The following is an 8,913-nucleotide window of genomic DNA, read 5'->3' as shown; positions in this document are numbered from 1 at the left end:
AGGCCTCGGCTACAGCAGCCGCCGTGGGTGGGGTCGCCACCGCTCGGTGCCCTCCAATCAGGAAGCAGGGGCAGACTCCAGACACGCCCTCTCTGACGTTATTCAAATCGTCCCCGGAAGCCCCGCCCAGTGGCCTTGCTGGGGAAAGGCAACCGGGACAGGTGGGTGTGGGCTCTCTAAGGGACAGAATAACTCCCACGTGAATCGCGCACGTCGTAACTGCCCTAAGAAATGCAGGAAGGGCAGAGAAGTGTCTAATTCTAAAGCGTATTTATTCATTCTGTCACTCCTTCAAACGTCCCTCTGTCCATGCACCTGTCCATAAATGAGCCAAAGCTTCGTGGAGCCAGACGCTGTGTTGGGTGCTGGCGGTAAATAACAACGAACCCTGTATTTGTCCTTAGGGAGCTCACAGTCTAGCGAGGAGTCCCGACTAACAAATGCTCGTACCAACTAGGCTCTTCTTACAATCATGGTCAGCCCTAGGAACTGTAAGGTACAGGTCGCTGCAACAACAAGGTGTCTAATTTAGACCGGGGCTCAGGTCCCTTGGGGAGTTAGTTACGCTGAGCCGACTCCTGAATCAACAAGTATTCCGGGCAGAGGAAGGAGCTTCTGCAAAGGTACTGAAGTTAGCGGGCTCTTGGGGGGTTCTGGGAAGGAAAAAGAGGTCAGTACAATAAAGAAAAGGAAGCAGGGAATGCGATAAGGCCCTCGAGGTTCGGGAGAGATTATCTGAAATACTGAAGGCCATGCTAAGGAAGTAGGATTTCATTCCAAGTGCGACGGGAAGCCAGTGGGTACTTGTGTTTTAAGAACTTCTTAGCTGTGTGTGGAGAATATCAGTAGTGGACCCAGGCGAGCGAGAGCAGACACTGGGAGACCTATTAGGGTGACCTTGTGGGTGCCCCCGGGCCTGAGGGTAGCAGCTAGATGAGAGGGGGAACAGGTTCAGGAAATAATTAGAAGATACAATCTCCAGACTGACTGGCTGATAGATTGAATGAGGGGGTTGGGGGATGACGCAGAGGGGAGTTAATATTAAATCACTCATTCATTGGACAATTATTTATAGAGTCCCCTCTGGTTGCCAGGCACTGTTTGAGAGAGGCAGACTCTCTGGGATCAAATCCTGGCTCTGTCACTGGCTAGCTGTTTTGCTTCGGGGAAGTTATTTAACCTCTCTTTATCTGTTAAACAGGGACCCTAAGAATGCCCAAGAGGATTATTGCAAGAGTTCAATGAGTTGGTATATGTGAAACCTTGGATCTGGGTGTTTATAATAGGTTCTGAGGCTGGGGACTTGGTCTTGAGTAACTTGGGGCTTGGTGCTTGGGCCCACTTCATAGAGTAGGCAAAGCTTCCATTTATTTACTCCCCTTGTCCAGAAAGTTTGTTTGTTTGTTTGAGACAGGGTCTTGCTATGTAGTTCAAGCTGGCTTCAAATTCACAGTGATCCTCCTGCCTCAGCCTCCTGAGTGCTAGGATTACAGGTGAGGGCTACCACACTCGGCTCCCTTATCCAGAAAGTTGGAGCAGGTTGATATGCTGGAGCAGTGGTTCCCACTTCTGTCGGTACATTAGGAATTTAGGAATCACTTGGAGGGTTTTTTTTTTTAATTCCGAAAGTCCAGGCAGCACCCAAGATCAATTACATCTCGATTGCTAGAGATGAGACGTGACACAGATGGCAGTATTTTTTTAAGCCCTCAGGTGATTTCAGAAGCCGGGTACATGGTGCCTGCCTGTGATCCCAGCAGTCAGAAGGCTGAGGCAGGAGGATCATCTGAGGCCAGCCTGAACTATATTGAGACGCTGTCTTTAAAAAGAAGGATTCCAGGTGTAGCAAGTGTGGGAATCATCATGGTAGCCAGAAACAAGGAAGCGACTTTATAACAGGAGGTCAGGAAGGGCTTCTCTGAGGAAGTGATTTTTGAGTGGAGACCAAAGAGTGGAAAAGGAGCTGTCGTTAGAAATTCAGGGGGAAAAGCCTTTGGCAGACATCTGACTTGGGCCCTCTGCCTGAAGTGGTAAAGACTGAGGGAAAAAGGGTCTGTGGTTGGTAGGTTCCAAAAGGTGGGTGAGTTATCATGGTTGAATGAAGACTTTTGTCCCTTCTACACGTTGAACCTGAGACTCTTGTAGCTGTTGGTGCTGGGTGTTGATGCCCCCACGCACCCCTGGACTCATCAAGAATTCATGCTAGCAGCTGACCTTTGGTCTGGGGATTTAGCTCAGTGGTTCCACTGCCTGCCTCTCAAGCGCAAGGTCCCAAGTTCGATACCTGGTACCTCCCCCCAAAAGAATTCATGGTCACCCACCAGGGCACTGGTCTGCCAAGAACACCACCTGTGGCATCACCCCCTTCTGCCACCTACCCCATCCTGCTGTGACGTGTAACTGAGCAGCCTCTGGCAGATACTCCTGCCAACCAATAACACTTCCTGTTCCTCACACCTGCCCCATGACAGAGGCGGGCCAGGCTGTCTGCTGGCCAGACAGTGGCAAGGCAGAGGCCCAGACGGGGACATAGCTGATCAGAATCATGCAGCAATGCTAAGTGGTAATAGGTCCTACACCAAGCCCCTGCTTCTCTGCTAACTAGTCCTGGTTTTGGGAGGCCTCTCTCTGCCTTACTTCTTGCTTCTGACCCTGCTGGGGTGATCTCGTTTTCCACTGGATGGGGTATGGGTGGGTGGAGGCCAGCACCACCCTGTACTAGCGTGTGTGAATAGAACAAAAGCAGTAAAATGACCTCAGTTGGGCTTTGTGGTTTTTTGCATGGCTGGACTGGCATTTCCCTTGATGTTGGCTACAGAGGAAGAATTGGTCCAGTTAATCCTAGGAAAATGACTTGAGACCAGCTCTCCAGCAGGGTAAAGATACAGTCAAAGGTCCACTGGGCACCTGCCAGCCTCTCGCTGGGTCCTAAATCCTCTATTGGGACCTGGAAACTAGTGGCTGGGGTATTTGAGGCCAAGTACTTGGGGCTGGGATTTTGGGTCTGAGTTCTAAGGCTGGGTACTAGTACTTGGGTACTTGGGGGTAGGTGTGTGGGTTTCCTTTTCAGAGCAACCAATGCTCCATTTCTTTACTGTTCTCTATTGAGGAGCCTGAACCCTTCCCTGACTCTCTTCTTTGTGGTATCACAACACATGCCTTCTCACAATGGCCCTGCCTGTCTCGACTGTCTGGTCTTTGGAGATGCCAGGGTGAAAGGAAAAAGAACGTTCCACTGAACCTCTTCATGGGGCATCTCTGGGACCCCATATCTTGATCCTTAATCTTCCACACCCTCCCCTAGCCATCCACTTAAAGGAAGTGGCTCCTCAGTTCTTCACAGGAAGCCACAGGCCTCTCTTCTGCTTCAGCAACCTCCAGCTGCTGCTGGCCCAGGCCCCTGCTGGCCCAGGCCCTTTTCCAGGCTGGTTTTAGGGACGCCCTGTTCCCAGCATTATCCCCTGTGCCCAGCCCGGAAGTGTGTGCGGGTGCGTGCGTGTATGTAGGGCTCCTCTCATTTCCTTTATTTATTTACTTATTGGTACCGGGGATCGAACTCGGGACCTTCCACTTGCAAGGCGTAAATGCAGAACCACTGAGCTAAATCCCCACCCCCGCTTCCATTTCCTTTGAATTCCTGCGGCTCCACCTGGAAGTACAGCGCTGCGGGCCTGGAAGCAAGACCTAATTTGCAGAGGGTCCTGCGGGCCGGGTTCAGGAGTACAGCTGTCCCGGAATTGCGGGACTGAGCATCCGGAAGGAAGAGGAGGGGGCAGCCCTGCCGGGATCTTCGGGATGGATCGCTCAGGTGAGCTTCAGGAGTTCCTGCCGCAGAGCAGGGGAGGGGTCTATTCATTTCAGACCCTGGCGGAGCCTGCCCCAGGGAGGGCTGTTGGTAATTATCGAGCTGCTCAAGGATAATGAGCGCTGAAGAAGCTTCCAGCCTAAGGCTGCACTGCCACCTGGTGGTCACACTGACACGTTGTACTACGAAATTGTGCCCCTTCCCTCACACACCTTGAGGGGAAAAGGGGTAGACGGTCAAGTGTAGGGGGTCTGGAAGGCCCTAAAAGGTAAGAAAAGTCCTTGATAAAGGGATTATTGTTATTAAAGACCAATTTATCTCTAAGCGGGGCGCAATGGTATGCTGAGGAGGCTCAGACAGGATTATTTGAGCCCAGGAATTAGAGGCCAGCCGGTCAGCATATCGAGATTCCATCTTGGAGGGACAGGGGCGACTCTAAATCAAGAATTTGGGAACCATTTTCTAGTTCTAAATGAGAGACAAACTCCTTCTGTCTGCCGTTTCACACACTAAGAAATGGAGGTCCAGAGAGAATTGATGAAGACAAAGGACCCACGCTGTCTTCCAGAAAGGCAGTCAGAGACGAGATCTGTTTTATCTTATTTGGCCCCCGGGACCGACTCTACCACTGAGCTTCACTGCCATCCCCTGGGATCTGTTTCTGGGGTCATTTTAAGGTTTGGTTCTAGCGTGAGGACCCCCTGCTAATTTCTAGTCACCGATTTGTGACCAAATACGGCAGCTTCCAGCACCACCACCCACTTTAGTCATGGAAGTTGGCACTGCAAGGTGTCTCTGGGCTGCTTCTAAAAATAAAATCCGCCCAGAGGGCCAGGATCCGATAGGACTGAAGGGATGCAGATGCGTGTGCTTCACCTCCAGCAGATGTTTAGAGCGGGAAGCCAGAGGCCATGGTATTCTGACCCTCTGGTTTGAGAGCATCCATCAGGATTCTGGGCCAGCGAGTAACTTGATTGAAGCCTCCCCGCCCTGCAGCTCCGCCAGGACACAGTGTCTCTCTAAAGGCCAATTCCATGGAGGAGTCAACTTGTGGGGCATCTTCTGACTTGCTGTGTTGATTGATTACTTCTAGGGTGTGGCTGTGTACACCTGTAAGCCCAGCAACTCAGGAGGTTAAGGCAGGAGAATGGTCAGTTCAAGGCCAGCCTGGGCACCCAGGCGAGACCTTGCTGTCTCAAAATAAAATAGAAAGGTCTGGGATGTGACTCAGTGGTAAAGTACTAGCCTGGCATCTGTAAGTCCTTGGCTCTAGTCCCTAGCACTGTAAAAATAAAATAAAATTCTACTGTGTGTTTGCCATGTTGCTTTTGTGTTTTGGGGTGACTGCGGTCCGTGAAGCTGATGAAGGTGGGGGGAGGAAAAGGAGATGGGCTGAGAGGCGGTGACCAGGAGGAGGGGTCTTGGATGCACTGTGAGCTCCAAGTAGGTAGGAACCAGTCTCTTCCACTGTGGTGTCCTCAGCACCTGGCACGCGGCCTGGTATGGGACTCAGTGCCCAGTAAATGCCTGTGGAATGAAGGCAAAAGGGTTACACTGCACAGGCCTAGGGGGAGGGATCTAGGACGGGGTGGAGACTCCCCTGAAAGGACAGGTCATTTTTGGTGTCCTTCAGCTCAAGGACTACTAAGGCCTGAGGTCTAGAGTCCCAGGGGCAGATCTGTCCATCTTTCTCCAGCCTTGATGCTGCCTGAGGAAGGTTGTGTGTGTGTGAGCCCACGCGTGTGTGTGTGTTGTGTGTGTGTAATTTTTTTGAGACAAGATACATTCTAAGTTGGTCTCAAATTTGCTGTGTCGCTCAAGCTGGCCTGGAACACATAATCCTCCTGCTTCAGCCTCCCGAGTGCTAGGATTTCAGAGGTGCACCTCATCTTTGTTTTATGCAAGTCCCTAATCATGACAGGAGCTGACATTTACCGAGCACTTCCTGTGTGCCAGGGACCACGTTAAACCCTTTCCATATAACACCCCCACCACCTGTGCACCTCTGCCGTAGACTGTGCTGCTCTGGGGCCTGGGGATGCCAGCTGAGGGAATCCATTGACATCTGCAGAGGTGGCATTAGAAATGGGGGCAGGAAGGCCAGGGTTGTAGCTTAGTGGTGCCACCGCCTGCCTTGCAAGTGCAAGGTCCTGAGTTCAATCCCCGGAACCAAAAAAAGAAATGGAGGCAGGAGAAATGGGATGAAGAAGCATTTCTGGATCATAAGAGGTACTGGGTAGGGGAGGCTTGAGGGCTCCTGATTTAGAGCTCCTCCTCCCTGGTTTCTCTCCACTGAAGGGCTCCAGGCCTCTTGAAGTTACAGCTCTTTGGAGAGCAGCTTCTGAGGTTCCCAGACAGCCACCTCCCAGAGACACAAGTCTCCCTGGCAGGCCTGATGTGCCCACTCGGACTAGAACCATGGCACAATTATCTTTTTTTTGTTTTGGGTTGGTTTTTGTTTGCTTGAGACAGGGTCTTGCTATGTAGCCCAGACTGGCCTCAAACTCACAGTGATCCTCCTGCCTCAGCCTCCAGTAGTGCTGGGATTACAGGTGTGCACCACCATGCCCAGCTCCTTTATTGGGTTTGACTTCCTTGGCCTCTCTGTCTCCCTGTCTTGGTCAGGGAGCCAGGATTCCCCTAGTCAGGCCTCCCAAACTTTAAATCTCTCCAACAGAACTTGTGTTGCTCTCTTTTCCATTCAGAAGGCCTCTGAGTTGTAGGGGAAAGGAAGACCTTGCCAAGCCCTCCAAACCTGCTTATATCCTCTGTCTGGGGGAGTCTGTGCTTCATCAGAGGATGGTCTTCTGGCTTTTCCAACCCACCTAACCGGACAGTAGCTGGGCACTTTTCTCAGTGAGAACACCCCACATTCTGCTTTCCCCACACCAAGCACCCTGGGAAATGAAGCCTGGGCATTCCAGCCCTGACCAGTGACAGCAGGACTTGGCACAGAGAAGTCTTAAGGGAGGGGATGTCTGAGCTGTGCTCCGAAGGACAATAGGGAGTTTTTCAGGAAGGTAAGCTTCAGAAGGACATTCCGGCTAGGGAGCCGCCCTGCTGTGGCCCAGAAACAAAATCAGCTGGTTCTGTCCCTGGCGCTGTGGTTGACCTGACAGGAAAATGAGGGTGGGGGCCCGAGGATGAGGCAGGCCAGAGCCAGGCCTTGTTGGGATTCTCGTTGCAAGGGTGACTCACAGGACAAAGTGCCTTCTGTTTTCTCTTCTAGGTCATTGGGAAGACTGACAGAGAAGGTTCTGGACTCCAGCTGGAAGAGGGAGGGCAGGAAGAATGAAAAGGTTCTGAGAACCACAGGCTGCTCCTCCTCCCTGCTTTGCAAGGTGCGCACAGACAGGATGCAGCTGCCACCCAAAGTGAGTTCAGACAGGTCACTGAGGCCCAAGCCCTGGGCCTGGAAACCGTTGGTCCAATCCAGTCCCGTGACTTCCACATGGAGAAGCAGAAGCCCTGAGAGGGGAATCCAATTTCCCCTGTGATGGCATCCCAGGTCAGAGATGACTGTCAGAAGTAAAAATAATAATAATAATAGTAGTAGTAGTAATAATAGTAATAATAAGAATAATAATTCCTTTTCTTTGTGTGTGCAATACAAATGCCATGTTATTAATAATGCTAATAGAGCCAGGGATTCGGCTCAGTGGTTCTGCTGTCTGTCTTGCTAGCGCAAAGTCCTGAATTCAATCCCCAGTACCAAAAAAAAAAAAAAAAAAAGCAATAATGCAAACAACAGCCATTTCTGTGGAGACCTTCCTCTGAGGTGCTGGGGGTTTACAAGCAGGGCATCAAGTCACCCTGTCACAGTCCCGTGGCACATAAGGACATGAGTGACAGCACAGGGGTGTCCCCATGGTGCTTCTGTGTCTTCCCCTTTGGTGCCTCTGAGAAAGGCTTTTTTGGGGCTGTCTCTTTGAGTTTTTGCCATCCAGAATTGAGAGTTCAGAAAGGAAGAGGGGAATTCTCTGTGCTCTTGATATTTACAGCCGTGATGTCCTGTCCCACTGGGTTTTCGAAAGTATTCAGCAGTGCAGCCAGGCATGGAGGTACATGCCTGTGATCCCAGCACTCTGGAGGCTGAGGCAGGAGAATTGCCAAGTTCAGGGCAACATAGTGAAACCCTATGTCAAAAAACAAAACAAAACAAAAAAACAAACAAAAATTCAGTGACACAGGTACCTGAGTGCTTAGACATGTGTTAATCACTGCCATGGTTGTCCTTATCCTTAGCCTTAGCACTGGCTAACTGACCTTGGGGAGGGGTACTTCATTTCTCTGGATCTCAGTTTACTTCACTGTACAAATGGGATATTAATAGAGCCTATTTCAGAGGGTGACTGTGAGTTTAGGAACTGTTCGGCACTGTATGCTTAGTAGTTAGAACAATGCCTTGTACATTGAATTTGCTTTAAGAAGTATCACGCCTGTCATCCCAGCACTCAGAATTTGAGTTCAAGGCCAGCCTGGGCTACATAATGAGACCTGTCTCAGAAAAAAAAAATTTTTTTTTCAAATAAACTCTTTTTTTTTTTTTTTTTTTGGTGCTGGGGATTGAACCCGGCACCTGGGGCACGCAAGGTACACATTCTACCAGGGCACTCCACACCCAATCCAGATAAACGTATTATTACAATGCAGTGAATGTTGGCAGGCACCAAACACTGGCTGTACAGCTCCATTTTTCAGAAAGGACACAGAGAGAGAGAGCGAGAGAGAGATAAAGGAGCTTGCCCAAGGTCACATGGCAAATTGTGTAGCTCAGATACATATTCAAGACAGTCAGAGTTCAAAGCCTGTGCTCTTTGCATGATGCTACAAAAAGGAAAGTGCATATGCTCCTAGCTCATCTCTAATGTGATCTTTGTCAGCTCCGTGCTATTTCTTTTTCAATTTTAAATTTTTATGGGTACCAGGGATTGAACTCGGGACCTTGCGTTTTTGAGGCAGGTGGCAAATCCACTGGTCTAAATCCCCAGCCCTTTACTTTTACATTTTGCAACAAAGTGTTGGTAAGTTGCCCAGGCTGGCCTTGAACTTGTGGTCCTCCTGCCTCAGTTTCCTGAGTAGCTGAGATTATATCATGTGCCACTGCA

This window comes from Fukomys damarensis, unplaced genomic scaffold, assembly GCF_012274545.1.
Source record: "Fukomys damarensis isolate Sample0158 unplaced genomic scaffold, DMR_v1.0_HiC HiC_scaffold_23, whole genome shotgun sequence".
Classification (NCBI taxonomy): Eukaryota; Metazoa; Chordata; class Mammalia; order Rodentia; family Bathyergidae; genus Fukomys; species Fukomys damarensis.
This window is presented reverse-complemented; position numbering follows the sequence as displayed.